Below are 19,896 nucleotides of genomic sequence, written 5' to 3' on the forward strand. Positions count from 1 at the left end.
TGCAGGGGTGTGGGTGTGTGGGGTTGTTGAGGGATGGGGGTGGGGGGCATAGGTGTGTGGGGGTGTTGAGGGATGGGGCAGGGTGTGGGTGGCGTGGATGTTTAGGGGTGTTGAGGTATGGGGTCGGGGGGCATGGTGTGTGGGGGTGTTGAGGGATGGGGCGGGGTGTGGGTGGCATGGATCTTTAGGGGTGTTGAGGGATGGGGTGGAGGGCATGGGTGTGTGGGGGCGTTGAGGGCTGGGGGTGGCCTATTCATTAACGACCAGACTAAGCTACTGATGTGCCTACACTCCCTTAAAAGTACCAAGGAAGAGAATAGCCAGCAAGGACAACTACAAAGAATTGGCTAATTGGCCAAGTGGGCAGTGGCCGGACGTTATTCCCTGCACCTGGGTTTCGTTTTGATTACATACTGCTAAAGAGCCGAATGTCTAAGGTTGGGAGAGAATGACAACAATTCATGAGGGCCTATGTAGCAGTGTACCATACATTGTTGCAGAAGCCAATCCGCTGCTGTTATTCTGCTATTAATCTGTATGATATGTATTTAGAGGTAGTTGAAGTAACAACAGTGGGTTTGAGGTATGCCGGGTGTCAGAAGCGCTAGGGCAACAAGTGAGAAATGATGTTCATACTGTCAACACTAGCTGCTGCACTGTGATGGAACTATTAGGTACCTCAGTGCTATATAAGAATCATTTTCACTGCACAAGGAATATGCTATAACAATGTGCACTTGTGTTTGAATAGTGTTGTGAATTTCTAATGGGGCTTACTCCCCCTTTTGTTTCTCTCTCCTGTTCTGTTTTTTGATTTTACGGTTTTATGATGATTTGTTCCTGGCCACATGAATTGCATTTCTCTCTCACCTATGGTAATGTACTGGTTTTGTATGCTGATTTTGGTCTCATAAACTGTTTGCTTTTATCCCTTGCCTTTGTCCCCTTGATCACCCTCCCTCCCCTGCTGATAATTAATACTCCAATTTATGATCTGCCGGGATATTTTGTTGCTGTTGTTTCCTTTGCAATTTGCTTTTCAACACATGTATTCTTTGAAAAATGTCATGCTATTTGCAATGCTGGTCTTTGTGTTGTGTTTGTTAAATGTACAGTCTTGCCTTGAGAAAGACCTGGTAGTGGTCGAAACACGTGTTGGCAGACTAGTCTCAGTTTCATTAACATGAATACAATATAAGATTTCATGCAAACCAATATCGTATCAGTCAGTTTATCATTTGCATTAGTACTCATACATAATTGTGCTTTCATCCAAATTTTCATATAAGCAGCGCATTGAATCTGTGGAACAACCTTTTCCCTCCTAGAGGTAGTTGAAGGTGTGCCTACCAGAGGAGGGACAGCCAATTATGTTAATAACATCTAAATGAACTATAGGTATACATGTTCCCTTACCCAATCCCCCCTTTCGATAGGTTTTTACTGTTTGCCACGCAGGATGATGTCATAGCTGACGTACATCGAAGTATAAAGCCTTTGTGTAATTGAAATGTATTTGAAAGTGAGTCAGCTGCAATCTGTTTATTCACCATGTTTCCCTACTTTGTTTGAGCTGATAATAAAGTAGTATTTTGTCATATTCTTTCAGTCTGTCCGTTATTTGGTTCTGAGGTTGTTTATTGATAATTTCATCTGGTATTTGGAACGCTCCAGGTGCTACTGCACAATACTGATTGGGACTAAACCTGTTTTCTCCATTCAGTATTATCTAAGCAGTGTTAAAGTCACCTTTTTGTACATTAGCTCATTACCCTGCGTCCCTCTTCCTATTCATAGTTCATTATTTTTGAAGATGATCCACCCTCCCGCTGGCATCACCCAAACAATCTTTTTTTTTTAATCGTGGTAGCTTTTCTGCTTCCCCTCATCTGGTTGCATACGCCTACCTGCTCATGGAGCCTGTGAAACACCCGTCACCGTTTTATGGACCAAAAGGCAGAATAGTCAAAATGAACTGCAACACCACACAGATGCTGAAGGCATGGCAGCACTTCTGATTCCAAGATGGCTGATGAGCTTTTTCAAATCCATATCCCGACGTGGAAAGGAACGCCTCCAGGTAACATATAGAGACGGGATATGGAAGAATAAGTGTGTTCAGCCAGAAACAGAGTTAGAGATGGGAGAATCATATCCTGAGATGAGCAGCTGAGTGTCAAGAAACAGCAGCAGCACGAGTGCGGGGAACATGGTGGCAGTGAGAGCACAGAGCTGTATGCAGGGTGGGGACTTGGGCTCATTGATAGGGTCAAGAAGCATTGCTAGGTGAGAGAGATTCATGAGGACTCCCTGTTGAAAAGCAATTATGCAGCTATACCCTTGAAAAGTCACAGTACCCTATGCACACATTTTGAGGCTCACTATATATCACTGGAGGCAATGTGAGATGTGGTAAAGGGCATTTCAGTTCTGTACTGCCCTTGTAAGCAGGACAAAAACTGATATACAAATGGATATTCCTCTTTGCGAAAAGTACAGTGTGAAAAAAACACAGAACAGGTTATTATGCCATGTTCTTTCTAGAGAGGGTTGCCTGCTACCTTTTTTGTATTTTTGCAAGGAACTTGGGGTTGGTCACTCTAAGTTACCTGGGGGAACCCAGATGTGGACCCATTGCTCACAGTGCTCAGAGAGGCACAGCTCAACCTCACTGATGAGGCCCAACAAGGCTGGAACACGTGTCTGGGGTTGTTGTTGGTACTCTTGTTCAAAGGAGGTTTGCCTGGCATTTCGTTGCTAGACTGCCCTTGTGGGCGGGACAAAGACTGATATGCAAATAGATATTCCTCCTTTGTGAAAAGTACAATGAGCAAAAAGTGATGGCTGTGGACTCTCAAAGTGGGAAAAAAACACAGAACAGGTTATAATGCTATGTTCTTTCTAGAGAGGGACGCCGACTACCTTTTTTATAATATGAGGTGCAGCTGGGTAGATGCAGAGGGCAAGGCACTAAGTCCTGTAGAAACTGTGTGAGGACCATAATAGAGAGCTGGGCACCATGTCCCTGGATAGCAGACTGCAAACAGTATAATGTGTATACAGTACATTGAATTGGGTGAATAAATTAGTTGGTGCGCTCTTCCCTTTTTGAATTCTAATGTATCTCTTTTCTATTTTGCTGTGGACCATAGCTGTATGGCTACATAGAGACTGGTATCTACCAACCAGTCATAATGTTAATGAATGTGAGTTTGTGGTTCTATGTTTTGCCTGTCCGCTTGGTATTTCGCTTGATCATCTGTTGGCTGGAGGTAAATTAATGACCCCTACCGGCAAATTTGTAGTTTTGCGGCACGAGAAAAGTGGCAGTGATTACCACCACTTGTCCCACACTGCAAAACTCATAATGAGGCCCACTGTGCAAAAGCCACCCAGCCTTTTATGGATATCTAGCATCTTGGTGAATACAATCCTGGCACCGGCGCTATGCTCTACTTCTCACTCTCTCTCTTTCCTTTTGTAGAGAAAATGGGAGCTCTGATATTCCGTGTTCATTTAGTGCCTCACTCTGGATCTCTTGCTACCTGCCCTACCTTAAAGCATCTAATTTTTGCAAATCAATAAAAACGTGTCTAGCTGCCTACATTCCAGGCTGCTTCTCTATAAACATTGCCTGGGCTGGTGGCCTGTGGCTGCCAGAGCCTGGCAAGGACTGCACGCATCACTGCAGTCAGTAGTTAGATCCATAGAGTGGATTCACAAAAATGAAAGCAATGAAAATAGCGCAGAGGGTGCCCTATTTTTATTTGCCTTCAGTTACCTTCTTCTTAAAGGTGAATTGTGCTTTTCAGGGGGAGCTGAACAGCAGTACAAAAGATATATTGTCCCTTGCATAGGTTAATGTCGGTCGACTCGAGTGCTGCCGACACTAATGTATGATTGGCTCCTAGCAACCACATGAGAGGCAGCACACGCGAGCAGCGCAGAGAGGGAGCGTGCGCCAGCGTGCGCCAGCGTCTGCCAGCCAGGTGCGCTAAACAGCATTCTGGCGCACCGCGTATTCAAGGAATTACCAAGCCATTTTGAGCGCTGGCGTAGAGAACATCCCGCAGTGCCAGTTACGCCCCCAAGAACGCCCCTTGCACAAGGAAAGGGCATTGAAATCACCAATGCAGCGCAAAGGGCCGTGCTAACCCTGCACCAGCTTACAGGGCCGGTACACTGTAATTGTGTGAAAATACTACGCACACCCCGCTCACGGCAGCCAAAAGCGTGTAAATGTACTGGCGCACCCCTCGGAATACGCGTACCCTGCTAGCGCCAGGTAAATTGCATAGCAAAAGCACCCCCTGTGGCATGCGGTTTCCCCCCTCCCCATGCCCTGCAGGCAGCTCACACCACAGGGGACTACCCTACAACCCTCACCATGCCCTGCAGGCAGCCCACATGGCACCATGCACTTGTGAGCACACTTGTGAGCCCCGACTCATGTCCCCCTGCACCCCCACCCACCCCCAGTGACAGGCACCTACCAGCAGGCCCAGACTCATGTCCCCCCACCCATCCACCCACCCCCAGTGACGGGCACCTGCCAGCAGGCCCCGACTCATGCCCCCCTGCACCCCACCCCCAGTGACGTGCACCTGTGAGCAGGCTCCGACTCATGCCCCCCACCCATCCACCCACCCCAGTGATGGGCCCCTGCCAGCAGGCCCCGTCTCATGTTCCCCCACCCACTCACCCACCCACCATTGACGGGCACCTGCCAGCAGGCCCCGACTCATGTCCCCCTACCCATCCACCCACCCACAGTGACAGGCACCTGCCAGCAGGCCCCGACTCATGTCCCGCTGGACCCCCACCCACCCCCAGTGACGGGCACCTGCAAGCAGGCCCCGACTCATGTCCACCCACCCATCCACCCACCCCCAGTGACGGGCACCTGCCAGCAGGCCCCGACTCATGTCCCCCCCACCCAACACATCATCAGGATCCACACTCATGGCCCTTATGGCCACCCAAATCCCACCCCACGCCACACCAGTCCAAACACCCAACCAAGTATTCCATCCACTCCACATTGAAATCCCCATGTCATGATAGATCATGATAGATCCCAAATGACAAGTATGCACATCAATACATGTCCGTCAGACACACACAATGGGGGCAAGTGAATGAGAAAACCCACATTTGCACGAAACCAATGAGAGAATACCACACAAATGAAGTATGAAATCAAAATGTATTAAATACAAAATTAAAGGACGAAAGAAAATCACACAAGAAAAGAAATAATAAACAAAAGGCTGGATGTCCAAAATGAATGAAAAATATATGAATGCTGAATCCAAATAAATCCAAATAAAAATAGCTCCAAAGCATAAGTCCCTCAAACCAAATCCAAAGGTAAAAAAAATTAAAACCATTGCTCCATCGAAAAAAAATAATCAATGAAGTAAAATCCAGTCCACAACTATATACAATGTAAAAATCCAGGGTCCATGAGCCCAACAATCCAAAGGAAACCTACAAAAAACCCTACCTAATAAATAACTATATACAAAAATGTGGGGCATAGTCCATGCGTCCCAAATGAAAGAAAAATAGAAAGCAAACCTAACACTAATGAACTATATACAATGGCGGCAGGCAAGTCCTACGGCTCACTTGTTGATTTCCCGGGCCAGGGCATCATCGAACTCCTCTTCAACGTCCTGGAGGCAGGCCTGTTCCCTGGCCCTGAGGTCTCGCAGGGATAATGCCATGTCCACCTCCAACTCCCTGCGAATTTCCTCGAGGCACTCAGCCCACCTCAATGCCCTGTGCATGGAGTTCTCCGCCCTGACCATAGCGAGCCGTGCCTCTTCCGCCCGCCACCGCTCCACATCTATTTGCTGGCCCAACCACTGCCACACGGAAGACACTCCCAATCCAGGGTCCTCCTGCCCTCCAGCCGATGCCTGCCCCTCTGATGTTGATGGCCCGAGCCATCATCGCTCCCACCTTGAGCCTGCTGCTGCCGTGCATGTGCCCTGCCTGTTGATGCCTGCACGTCCTCCTCCTGCTGTGGTACAGTTGTTGGGGTGGCCACCCCTGCTGGACCTCCGACTCCCGGCTGTGGTAGGGATGTGTCCTCCACCAGCCTGGCCGCTGGGTTAGAGGCAGCTTCACAGGGTGCCCAGGTGATACTTGGCCCGGAAGATGGCACGGAGGACGACTGGCGCATAGGGGGTTCAGTTGAGGAGGGGGTCGGTACAAGGTCCAGCAGACGGAGGAACCCAGCACTGGTGACCCATCCTAGTAGGTCGACGTGGTTAATGAGGCATCGAAATATCGAAATAACGTGCATAGTCCTCACGAGATCCCTGCACGTCAGCCCGGATGCCACATTGACGTAACGCCACCTCAGCCAGGACAGGCTTAAAACGATCCCCGATTGCCACGTCCACAGGGAGAGGAAGGCCAGTTGTTGTTTGCGCATCCCCTTCCTGAGAACGGGTCTGGACGAAGGCATCCCTGCTGGTGCGGGATGATGCAGTCACAGGATCGGGGACAGGATTACACACAGGCACCTCCGTGGCTGTCTGTGCTGCCTCCTGCCCCTGCCCCTGGACTGCACCACTAGCACCAGTGGAATCCCCCCTCCAGACCCTGTGTGTGGCCCTTCCACGGCCTCCTCCTCAACCAAACCCCCACCAACCGGGATGACTCTGTGCCATCTTCCTTCATAGGTCCCTGTGGGGTCTCAGCTGCTCCTTCTGCTGCCGAGGAGTCCACCTCCGACCTCTGCCTCTTGGACCCACCCTCGGCAGCTGCGGCCATGGACGCGGCACCAGACTCCTCACTCCCCGACGAGATGACAACCTGGGAGGGGAGCTGGGCCTTGCGTCTCCGGCTGGCGGTGGGATCCATGCCGCTGTGCTCCACAGCACCGTCTCCGCCCTCTTCATCAGTTCACGCTGCAGACAGGGAGAGACAGAACACAGGCATCAGGGCACTGTACAATGGTCTGATACACACACGACAGTTGCACATGAGTGGCAGTGTCAAACTTCACACGTGGCATCATTTCAACCCACACACATGCGCAAATTAACAGGAATGTTGCAGCAGGCAGCACCATCCATACACATACAACAGCATGAGCATCCGCAAGTTAGCCTGACGTCACATGCAACACGGGGAGTGCCGAACACATGCACACACACCAACAGACATACATGCATCTGTACATGTCCACCACCTGTCGCAGTGAAATTATCGCCATCCATGTCACATCTGCCAATCAGCCTCCTACATGTCAGTGTCACATGCATCCATGGTGTATCACAGTGGCACACATGTCAAATACACACACATGCACATGTACATTGTTCACATACATGAAGGTGGAACCAGCATCCATGTGTCACACCACAACCATGCCACATTGCATACACAGAAATTTAAACATGTGTGCACCCACACATGCATTTGGCCACCATGCATTTGAACACTTACACCATTGATGTGCCTCACACATGACTGGACTCACATGCGGCAGGCTCATGTCCCTGTACATACACATCCATACATGGGCCTACCAAGACATATGTCCAACCTGCGCACTCCTGCCACACATCAACATGCACAGCGTCCAATCAGTACGCATGTACACTTACCGCTCGACTCCGGACGGGTCTGCCTCTGAGGGATCTAGAGGTGGAGCGCTGGGTCTATGCGTTCCAGGCCCCTCATCTGGATGTTGGTAAGGCAGACCCGGCACCCCTCTGCATGCTTTGCTTTCAAGAGGCGCCGGGCCTTGTTGAGGGTCCTGGACCTGAAGTCCTCCCAGCGCTTCCGGACGTGTTGCATGTCGCGGGCTGCCACCCCCTCCACGTTGATGGCAGCTACGATGTCCTTCCAGATCCTCTTCCGTCCTTCATTGTCGGCGCGTGAACTTCCAAAGAGGGCATCATAATGCCCCAGGACTTGCTCCACCAGGATGCCAACTTCATTGGCACTGAAACTGGCAGCTCTCTGCCTCTCTGCTGGGGGGTTGCCACTGGTGCCAGATGGTGTTGTGTCAGACATGGCAACCCCCGAGGCAGGTGTGGGTGGGCAACTGGGTCCTGGGGCTGGGCTGTGGAGCGATGGAATACCAGTCGGGAGTCTTCTGTTCCAGCAGGGGTCGTCACAGCAACTGGACCCCTGCAGATGGCTGACGTGCAGGCACCAAATAGCAGGGCATGTGGCCAGAAGGCAGGCAGGCAGTAGCAGATGGCAGGTGGGAGCGTGCTCTGGGCTCTGGGGGGCAGGAAAATGGCCTTCTGGGCAGGAGCGTGGTCTTCCATGTGTTGTTGCGTGGCCAGCTTGATACGGAGTGATTTGGCACATGAAAAAACTGCACGTCAGCGTGTAATTCGAGGAAAGGCCCTTAGCGCGTAAACGCATCTGTGACGTAACACGCGCGGGCGTTTCCCTCCACACGGGTGCATGTTGATTGTACACCTGCAAAAACTGCACGTCCGAGTGTCACTGCGTGTAATTGGAGGAAAGGCCCTTAGCGCATACGCGCGTAAGTGACGTCGCACGTGTGGGCTGGGTTAAAAGGTACGGGTATGATGCCATTTTCTTGTACGTGCTTTTTGTGGAGAGCGAGCGGGTCATTCTTGTACTTCTTGTCGGTTCACACATGATTACTTCACAACGGTTCCAGTTCGTACTCCTTGTATACTCAGACAGCGTTCAATTCTTCTTTTGGCAGGGGTGTTGCCAACGCGCACACGCGCGTCTTTTTCACATTCTTTTTCCAGGCAGACGGTGAGTCGCACACATATTTTTCAACTGTGGATGCTCCCGTGTGTCGCGTTCCCATTCAGAGGTCATTGTAGCCTGCGTGTACCACGCGTACGCTCATTTTTGTGCTTCTGGGTGCCACAGCGTAGTGCGGGTTCTTTATTCCACGCATGTGGGCTACCAGGGGTCGTGTGCACATTAAATTTTGTTTTTGGGGTTCCTGAATGTTGCGTGACCCGTCATCTTCCCCCAGGGGTCACAGACAGCCTTGCTAGAGCACTAGGGTATGTATTCCATCTAGTACCCTGCCCCTTTCACCCCAATTGCCCAGCACCTTCCATTCGCACAAGAACATCAGTGCCATGGTGTGAGGTGACCAAGTGGTAAGGGAGGCAAAGGTGGCCGACCTACAAGAGGTGTCCGCGGTAGGGGACGTGGCCAGGATGTGCAGGGTGGCCCAAGAGGCCAGTGTGTGGAGGATCAATTAGGGACACCTATGCCCCCCCCCGTGGGTCGGGGAGATGCAGCTGACACCATCCCAGCTCAGGCGTTCTTAACCCGGCTCATATTGTCGACCGAACCGGCACAGGATGACTCCCAGGCCGACTTCCGTGTCACCAAGTCAAAGCCACGTGTGGCGGTGAAAGTTGCTGTCACCAGGCCACGTGGATCTGGGGCAGCAATGTCATCTGCTGCCCCAAGTAGCCAGGGTAAGGAGGCTGCAGGGGCAGCTCAATCCACCCCAGCTCCGAGTCACCCAGCCGGGTCAGTGTTGGTCCAAGTCCATCACACCGAGGTTGGTCCTGCCAACATCACCCAGCAGCCAATGCCTGCAGTGAAACCTTTGATCATTGTGCGTTTGGCTATTTCCAGTGCACAGTCCACCTGCGCTTCAGCCCCTACCAACCAGAGCGGCGTAAGCCACTCAGGGTCCGCACCACCTCTCAAGAGGAAGAAGGGTGCTCTTGTGGTACAGGCTGGGACATGGCTCCCCCCTCCGGCATGTCAAGGAAGCGTAGCTTCAATGATTTGGAACTAGATGCACTTGTGGTCTAAGTGTCTGCCCATGGCCGCGAAATGCTGGTGACTGCAGGGTGCAAGACTATGACTGCTCAACGTAGGGCCCACTGGCAGTGCATCGCGGACCAGATTAGTTCCCTTGGATTTGTGAGGCGCACAGCTGATGATTACTCTAAGCGGTGGAATGACCTCAAACGCAGAGCAAAGAACACGCTGGCTTCCAATCATGCCTCTACTCTGGTGACTGGCAGTGGGTCTCCACCAGAGGAGGAAGTACTCACAGAACATGAGTCTATCACTGGAGGCTTTATCACAGAGGATCAGATCCCAGGCGTGGGAGACCTACCAGATCTTGAGGCAGTGTCTGGTGAGTGGCCATGCATGTGTGTGCAAACCATGTGTGTGTTGCTTGGGTGATGTGTTCTGATTGAGTGCCAGGTGAGGCTGTGTAGTCATGACTGCTATGGGTCACCCATGTGGTGCCTCCAAAACATCCCCTGGCCTTGGTTTTGGGTTTTTTAGTATCCGTTCTGACTGCAGTGAACAATTTGCACATGATTACTGCACTTGCCCTTCAACTGCCATCATGCCACAACATTGTTCATACTGTTTTCCTGTTCATTCTGCCTGATTCATGGAATCCTTTGCATGTTCAACACACATTTTTGTGCCGTTGTGCCCCAAATTTAACATACTTCAGACATAGATTACACCCCACAATGACCCACATTTGTTTAATTATTATGGGAATGATTTCATCAATCAGGCTGATTGAGTATTGTGCACGTACACATGCCCTGCACACAATCACTTCGGGGCCCTGTTTGAATGGTCACCATGACAATTGCCTTCTGTCATGTCCAAGTGACCAACCATTGATGTATCCATGGGCCTCCATCACTGCATAAGTGAACACTGGGTTTGTTGCAGCATGAAGCACATGCGTTGCTTTTCCATCTTGGAGTCCTCAGTGTCTGCTTTTTGGCTCCCCTTCCAACTCATTGCCAGTGCATGCATGCCAGAGTTATTGTCATGTGTGACATGTGTCATTTATGTACTCGATGTCTACCTCGTCATGCCTATGTGTGTGGGCTATGGTGCCTATGCCCGTTTTCATTACTCTTCTTTTATGTTTTTGCAGGTGATGAGGCACTAGATGCTGTTGAGGAGGAGGAGATGGCGCAGAGGCAGGAGTACTCACAGCCACAACCAGGCACCAGTGGAGGATGTGGGGTGGTGGTGGGTGAAAACCCATTACTCCTATAGACCATACTGTCCACAGGTGTCTCTGGGTGCACCTCCGGAGACCTCTATGAATCAGGTGCTGAATCTGACATTGAGACATATGTCCCGTTGCAGGTGATGCTGTTCTGTCCAACCCACCTGCACTGGGGGTAGACCCCTCTATGGGGCATTCAGTGTTTGAAAGTCTGCCTGTGGCAGTTACGGATGCAGGGTCACACTCCACAATATTTGCTCCTGTTCCTGGGCCAGCAGATCAAAGGAGGAATGCAGTCCTGCAGCCTCAGGCAGTGCCAGCACAGCAAGGTGCACATCACCTTGCCCCAAACAGGTGTGGTGCCCGCCAATGCGGTGGCCATGTGCCACCAGGCAATACTGTGTGGGAGAACTCGATGTACACTATTGCAGCACAACAGGGGGCATCGTGTGAGATGATGGCTCAGGCTGTGGATAGGGTGGCCACTTCCATTCTCCCCCCTGAAAGGCAGGTGGAGCTCCAGCAGCAGGCAACAGAGTCCATGTGCCACTCACACAGGAAGGACATGTTGGCGTCCAACAGGGACCGACGGGCTGGACTGGAGACTCTGGGCACAGCCATATCTGCAGAGTCACAGGCCCACAGGGATGCCCTGAGGTTAGAACAAAGGTCCCTCAGAGATACTCTGGTTGCACTTGAGGCATCCCGGAGTACATGGTCAGAACAGCAGCTGGAGCAGCTAACACACACACTCTCAGCTGAGCTCCAGGCAACCCGTGAGGAGATCCGGGCATCACGCAAGGCCTTGCAGGCAGAAATGCGTGTTACCCGTGAGATGCTGCATGGGGATCTCTGTACCAACCATCATCCTGCAGAACCAAACCTTTCACACCCGCATGCTTGCTGCCATGGAGGAGCATGCCAGGGCTTTGCATGGTCTGCCTCCCATATCAAGCCCACCTTCTGATGTACCACCCGAGGGTGATGACACCAACAGCAGTTCTTCCACTGTAGGGTAGCCGTGCAGGCCGTGAGCCCATGGAGTTTTTTTTTTTCTCAACATCCACGCATGTGGGTGTTGGGGTGCACCCTGTACCTCGTCCCTCCTGGGTGGCCTACCCCCCACCCCCCACATCCTCCTGGTTGATACATGGCCATTTTTTTTTTCATTTTTCACATTTCATTCTGATTTGCTAAATGAAATTAGTATTTAATTCATTTGTTATCTTTATTTCTTCCTCTTTTTTGTATTTATTATTTTCATTTTATTTTAATTCTTAATTTGTTATTTTGATTTTCATATATTTATTTTTATTTGATTATGCTTCTGATTTTTACTTTATTATTTAATTTATTTGTTTTACTTTACATTTACTTTTTCTATATTTCATTTGCATTTACTTTTTTATTCATAACCATTTTCTTTCAGATTGTGAATTAATGTTACATTAATGCTTTGTGTGGCTCTCGTAGGCATCCTCTGTGTATTCCAGCTGGGCACATGCAGGCTTGTCCTGTCTTTGGGTTAGAAACCTGGGTTCCTGACACACACACCCCTCCTGCTTCCCCTTTCCATGGGCTTGCAAAGGGTGTGACCAAGTGACAGTAACTTATACTGAGGCATTGGGCTCCCATAAGTGGTGTGGGCAGTCTGTAGTCCAAACTGTGTATACATCCCTAGTGGGCATTGTTGTTCATTTCTCCACTGCATGGTGGATTTGTATATGGTTTTACATACAGGACTTTTTGCATATATACATGTATCTTCTTCATGTCTTGACGAGCCGGTCTCCTTTGCAGATGCAGTTCATGTGGTTAGGGAGGGGTTGGGTGACATGCCACTATTTGTTTGTAGTGTTTTGCAAGTGGGTAGTCCTTCATGCTGGATGAATGTGTGCCTTTTACTGACACAGCATTGGATGTTTTTAAGTATCTAGGGATGCACACAATGTAGCACTTCCAGGTACACAATCTCAGGGTGGTATGATTGTGACAGTTGACTGTCCCTTTTGTCATCATCATTAATTGTCAGCTGGTATGTGCCAGGCCTGTGTGCACTCCGCAGGGGTGGGATTTTAGGTGAAGAAATTTGCCACAAGCTGGGTACGGGCTGCCTCACCACCTGCCCTTTCACCTTCCATGCGCAGCAGCCGTGCATGTGGTTGGGGATGTGGGGGCACCACCATGTCCACCGGCACGCCCCGGCGGGTTGCAACGTTGTGCAGGACACATGCTGCCACTATGATCTTGCACACTACTGGGGGCGCATATAGCAGCTGCCCACCAGAGCGGTCAAGGGAGCGAAAGCGTGACTTCAGCACTCCAAATGTGTGCTCCACTATGCCCCCGGTTGCAATATGGGCTGTGTTGTATCTTACCTCGGGTGGTGTGGTGGGGTTCCGTATTGCCGTCACCATGTAGGCGCTCAGAGGATAGGCACTGTCCCCTGGGGAGGTGATAATGGTTTTCATTAGTGGGGTTTTCCCATTTCTCAGTGTCTTACATGCATGCATGTGCAGAGGCATTTATACTCACCAATTAGCCATGTGTCGCCATGCCACCCAGCTTCCAGGTCCCGGTTTAGGGTTGACATTCAGAATATGAAACTATCATGGCTGGACCCCGGACAGTTGGTATATACTGAGGTGATGATTCCCTTGGCATCACATACAACCTGCACATTGATGGAATGCCAGTGCTTGCGGTTTTGATAGATGTGCTCAGTGGCCCTGGGAGGACGGAAAGCCACATGGGTGCAATCAATGGCACCTAGAACTTTGGGGAAGTGTGCCACCCCGTAAAAGTCCTGGACGACGGCCTGCCTTTCTGCAGGTGTTCTGGGCATGTATATGTGCCTGCGGACTGAGGGGCGTGCAGTCATGATTGCCAACACCTGGTGTAGGCAGCGTAACTGCGTGGCCTGTGAGACACTCCCAACTATGGCACTTGTCCGCTGAAATGACCCAGTTGCCAAGAAGTGCAGTACATTCAGCACCTTTTCCAAGGGGCTCAGTGCTTGAGAGCACAGGGTGGGTGATGTGAGGTCATCCTCCCACTCCCTGACCAGTTCTAGGATTATTAGTGGTGGACACCTGTACCTCCCATACACCTGTCATCAGGCATCCCAAAAAGGCTGGTCCTGGGTAAAAACATGCGGGGCCTGGCTGTTCTCCTCCTCCAGCAGTGTCCCACGACCACGGCTGCGAGGAACGTTATATTCATCGTAGCGTATGAGCTTGTTTGTTGTTTGCGCGCACTTTTATGCTGCGCGGGGCCGCTTATGCTTGCTTCCTACTGGCATACGTGTTTCCAGATTAGCGCGTCTTTTTTGGCGCACGGGTTTCCCCGGTTCAATTCCATGAATACGTGTTGTTAGCGCGTGTGTGAGCGTTGCGAGCTTTTACCTCCATATTTCCCCCGTAAAGCCCACATTTTCACGCGTTGTTCCCCATTCTGCATGTTACACCCCGTGTTACGCCTACTTTTCTTGTGTGCGCTACACATTGTGGGCTTTCCCTGTGCGCGTCGCGCACAGCATTTGGTGACGTGTGCGCCCGCGTGCTCCACCCAAGGATTTGGCACACATTCCAAGGTTTACACGCGCAGCGCATTCCATGCATCGATGAAAGGCTGCGTGCGCGGCTTTTGCACACGTGCGCTGCGATTTTCACGCTTGCGATCCCCTTTCCGGCACACATTTATTCCATGAATTACCCTGAATGTGTTTCAAAGCGCTTCAAGGCAAGGGAGGGAACAAGGCAAAATACAATGACATTCTTACAGGCCATGAACAGTAAGGATGTGAAATTAACTATCGTACTCGGCCTGGCGACAGTTCAGATAGTGCAAGAGCTAAGACAAAGATAAGGAAGGGAGGGGGATAGTGGGAAGGAAATGGAAACAGACAGGCGACTACCGTACTAGGCCTGACGATATTTCACATAGTGCTGGAGGGGGCTGAGGGTGACAAGTAAGGGGAGGGGGGAGGAGACAGACGTGGTTGCTCTCATACTAGGTACAGGGACAATTCTGATAGAGTACGTGCATAGAAGAACGTAAGGGGAGGAGATAGGAAAAGGGAGAAAGAGAGGAGGAGAGAACAGAGAGTAAGCAGTCAAAAACCATGCATATCAACCCCGCGCCTACTTTGGAAACGACTCTAAGCTAGTTTGTGGGCTGGAGAAGGAGCGGGAAAAACATGTGTTTTTCTTAAAGTGGTATTCAGCCTGCTTCTCATGGGAGCGGGCGCTCCTTTGTACTTTGTGGGATCACATCTGAAAGTGAGACTTTGCTGTTTGTCAATACCACTATCTAGTGGTCAAAGAAAATGACACATTTCACCAAATACCGAACATTCTTTTATTGGGCCTGGAAAGGGACAGAGACACAATTGGCCCAAAGAACCACACAGATCTTCGTTTGTGAAACAATTGGCCGCATATGTATTTTATTCATTTGTTGTGTAGTCTACTAATTCAACCGGAAGTGGTAATGCTTGCCCTCCAAAGGCAGTAAGTCCATCTGGACCAAATGCATTTTTCTGCATTTTTGCCAAAAGGATACTCAAAAAGTGAAAACCCTGAAGCGATTCCGAACATTCGGGGCAGAGAAAATGAGCTCGAACTCGTTGAGGACTGATGTCATGCCCACGCTGGGGTGGTTGTGAGGGGGGTGCGCGGAGGTGGTGGCTAAGGGTGGAAGGAGTTGTCTTAATCTAAAAACATTTTCTGTGTCAATGAAGGAGACTGGAGAGGGACAAGCACGAAGTGGCACATTGCTACATTGCTAATGGCGCAACTTGTTACTCTCTCCTCCCAAAGCAACTGCTTTAAGAACCAATCCATTGTTTGTATGAAACCTGCGGTGCCCTCAGCGGAGAGGTGCACACTTTCCTTGAGCAAGAAGTCTTCAAATATCAACAAGCGATGGCGGACCCATCCCAGGCTGTCTTCATCTTTCTCCAATGTCTTTAGCACCCAGTGTTCTGATTGAAATGTTTGTTGTTATTACAGCAGTGCTTTAAGTGGGATGAGAATCCGAGGGGAGATCTAACAGATGGCGTGGCTTCAGCAATGGGCCTGGACCAAAAGGTGCAGGGCGTGGTCTAAAAGGGCGCCACCTGCCCCACACATTACGCCTTGAGACCCTGCAGCCGTGTATTTTGGGTCATTCAGCAAGGTCCCAGGTGGCCTTCTTTGCATCTACTCTGAATTTTGTAAATAACCCTCTCTCTGGCTCGGTTTGTAAACTGATCAGCATCTGTAAAGAAATCAATCTCTGTGAATATAAACAATCCAATTAGTCAGCAAATTACACTCACTCTGCAAACGAATCACCCATGGGGCAAGGGGTGTGGGCAAACTGCACCAAAGTGGCCTTCTAGCTGCATAGCAGAAAATAAAAGGACATTTTGGGGAACAGGAATTACCACAGATGTTTATATTTCATAAGTATTTGTCTGTGATAGTCATTCAAGCAAGCAACCCGTCTGAGCAGACAATGCACACCAAGCTTTGTGATCATTTTGTTCATCACAGCGCTTGCTCACAGAGAACGAGTATTCATGTTCCCTTAAAGATTAATTCCACTGGGGCCCAACACTTCTCAACTAGCCAGCCCACTGAAGCAGGCTTTCAGATTCCTGATGCCCACACGGGGGAAATAATCTCAGATCCTTATTAGTGGGGAATAGGAGGGTCCGCGGCACTGCAGGTGTTTTGGAGACTGCGGGATTCTGCTAGAAGTCCATGGCATCACTTAAACCCATACAATGAATACTAGGGAAAAAATGATGACAACCAGGAACATTCCATCAATTAAGGAACTGCTTTCCGACTTGGAGGAACCATATTGTTACCTCTTAGAATGACTTCCACTAAGTACGATTATGGTGATTTATCCTGACATAGTTAATTTTGGAACGCCGTCGACAGCTGTTGAACGGGGTGTCCTACAGCAATTCTACTGGATTGGGTGTCATGATTTCCGGTCAATTTAAAATAAATCTGGGACAGTCGTTTTCCATGTGGCACTTCAGCACACCACAAGAAGTGTGGTGAGCATGGCACGTAAAAAGGTCAGACTTTACTCTTCTTGGCCTCCGAACTTACCTTGGTAAAAGGCCCACCATGAAAGTACTCGTGTCTGTTCCGAGCCTGAAGGGATGGGACATGTACCCTTGCGACTAACTGCTCAATACTACCGTGTCTTTCCAAAAATTCTGCGGATCAGTGACCTGGACAGAGAAGATCCATCCTGGTGTGAGGAAAAACCCCATCCATCCTGGGGTTTTCCTAAAGCTCTTGCATGGCAGCAGACATCAGTGGCGTGCCCAGACTCCTTTGACTGGGGTGGACCAAGTGGAGCACTGATTTATGCAGAGGTGGCATGAAGTACGAGCGCACGCGCACATAATGATCATGGTTTACGCAGGGCTCAAGCTGAGGGTACACGCGGGGGGTGGACGGAGTCCCCCCACTTTATTCAGAGGGTGGACTCAGTCCCCCCACCTAAAATGAGAAACACTGAATGACCTCTATGAATTTATGAATTAAAGATGACCTCGGGGATCAAACCGCAGGCAGTCGTCAGGTTTGTAGGCTGGAGACTTCACCACTGCACTATATAACCTGATGAAAAATAACAACCAACTAAAGGTGAAATGTCGCATTTCAGTACTGCAAGCCCCAAGGAAAATATTTGTATTGTTCTTGGAGTTTAAAACATGCACTCATTTTAATGTTTTCAAAAACACTATTAGAGGAAAATATCCTCTCTTGGTTTTGTGTTTGTGTTGATTTTATGAAAGGCAAATTACATGTGTCCTGTGTAATTTGGGTGGTTATGCAAAGCCAATTTAATGAAATGTGTATATTTCACCTTGATATGCTAATTTATGGCAACGTCGCATCCAATTGCGCTTGTTGAGGAGTGCCCTCACTTTAATTTTTAGGACCTGACGTCTGGGTTTAGGATAATGGGGTGGCACCTGGGGTGACCAATCAGATTCCAGGGGTAGCACGTGTGACTGCAGGCCACTGCCTGGACACGACACTGGCAGACATGCGGAATGCTGCCCTAAATTGTAATCTGTTACAGCTCCCAACCTGGTCTGTGTTTGACTTTTCAACTTTACGTGTCATCAGAACCCGCACCAAACTGCCAGACTTTCAGATAAAACATCCTGTCCCTCAGATCAATCTTTCATTTGGCCCCTAACTCTCTGACCCAAAATGCCCCCTTAAAGGCCAGAGAGTATGCCACTCTGAACTAACCGCTCCTTACAGGAGGTGGGAATCTTGCCCGCGCTCTGCCAGCATGCATTCCAATGTTTCCATATGCAGCAGCTTCCTATTGTCATACCCCTCCACCAATCATGTTATGCCATGGATTCCATGAAATAAGTGGTCAACTTTGGAGAAAAAGATTATGCGATCTTTTTGCCCTGTGGCATAACCCACTGGAGACTCGTTGTCATGAGTTTAGCCACTTCGGACATTCTGTCTGACCAACAAATCACAACCTCCCACACATGTACAGCTATGATAATGGGAAGCAACTCCAAGAGTGTGCCATTCATGGCTCATGCTGTTTATATCAGCGGTCACTTAATGTTTCCCCCAAACCTATACTGCTGCTGCATCTGCATACAATCCTAAGCCATAGCTTGGCCGGCCCGGTCTTGGCCAGACCACTGAACCATCAAATGGTTTGAAAACCTCTGCCCTTCTGTAAAGACCTTTTCTTAGCTCTTTATTTTATTTTATTTAAAAGATTTTTTATAACTCGCCTACTACTGTACCTGAGTTTGGTTTCTAAGCGAGGATCCGGGATTCGAACCTCTGTTGCTCTCCGTGGTCTTGCTTGCAGACCCCTGAGACTCCCGCAACATTTCATGTTTTATTGTCTTTGAACCACTTTCTGCTCTTTCATTATGCTATATTTAGTTTCAAGGAGTGGGCAATAGCACTCACTGAAGACATATCTGAATTTTCAGGCACTCTGGGCCGCATTACAGGTTTGGCGGTGCGAGAATATTGGGCAGTCACAAACTCACTACTCAGACACACGCACATGTACACCATGCATGTCCATGATGGTAACATGAGCACCCATGTGTCACACCTCTCGCATGCCCGAGTCCAGACACAGGTATGCAAACATGTGCACGTCATTTTATGCCGGTGCGCATAACGCATTGCAACACACACACCATTAATGTGGTACACGCTTGAATGGATGAACATGCAGCACTGTCAGGGACATGCACACAGAAATCTGTACAGAACGCATGCCAGACATAAGGCCAAGGTGCACACTCCAGCCACACTTCAACATGCACATGCACTGTGGTGGACAAGAACACATGAACACTTACCATTCGACTCCAGATGGAGCACCAACTCCAAGACCATAGGGGTACAGCGCTGGGTAGAAGCGCTCTAGAATCCTCATCTCGTCGAAGGTCAACTGGCCCTGGCGCCTCGCTCGATCATCAACTGCCTCGAGGAGGCGCTGGGCCTTGCGTAGGACAATAGTGCACTGTACGTGCTTTTTGTGGGGACGGACGCGTGAACTTTACTTCTTTGTGGGTTTGCACATGAATAGTTCACTACTGTGCGTACTTCTTGTTGCCTACGTGCACAGGTGCGTGTGTTAATTTTTCGTTCTACGAGGCAGACGATGAGTCCCACATACATCTTTCATTCTGTGGTTGCCCCCGTGTTTCACGTACCCCATTTTTGGGCTCGTAGTAGCCTATGTGTTCCTCGCGTACGCATTTTTTGTGTTGCTGGGTGCCACAGCGTACTGCAGGATCTTTTTTCATCACACGTGGGCTACCAAGGGGTCGTATACACATTGTTTTTTGTTTTTGGGGTGCCTGAGCCTTGTGCCACCCATCCATTTTCCACAGG

Source organism: Ambystoma mexicanum, chromosome 3q (genome assembly GCF_040938575.1).
Source record: "Ambystoma mexicanum isolate Mex_15411 chromosome 3q, UKY_AmexF1_1, whole genome shotgun sequence".
In the NCBI taxonomy this organism is placed as follows: Eukaryota; Metazoa; Chordata; class Amphibia; order Caudata; family Ambystomatidae; genus Ambystoma; species Ambystoma mexicanum.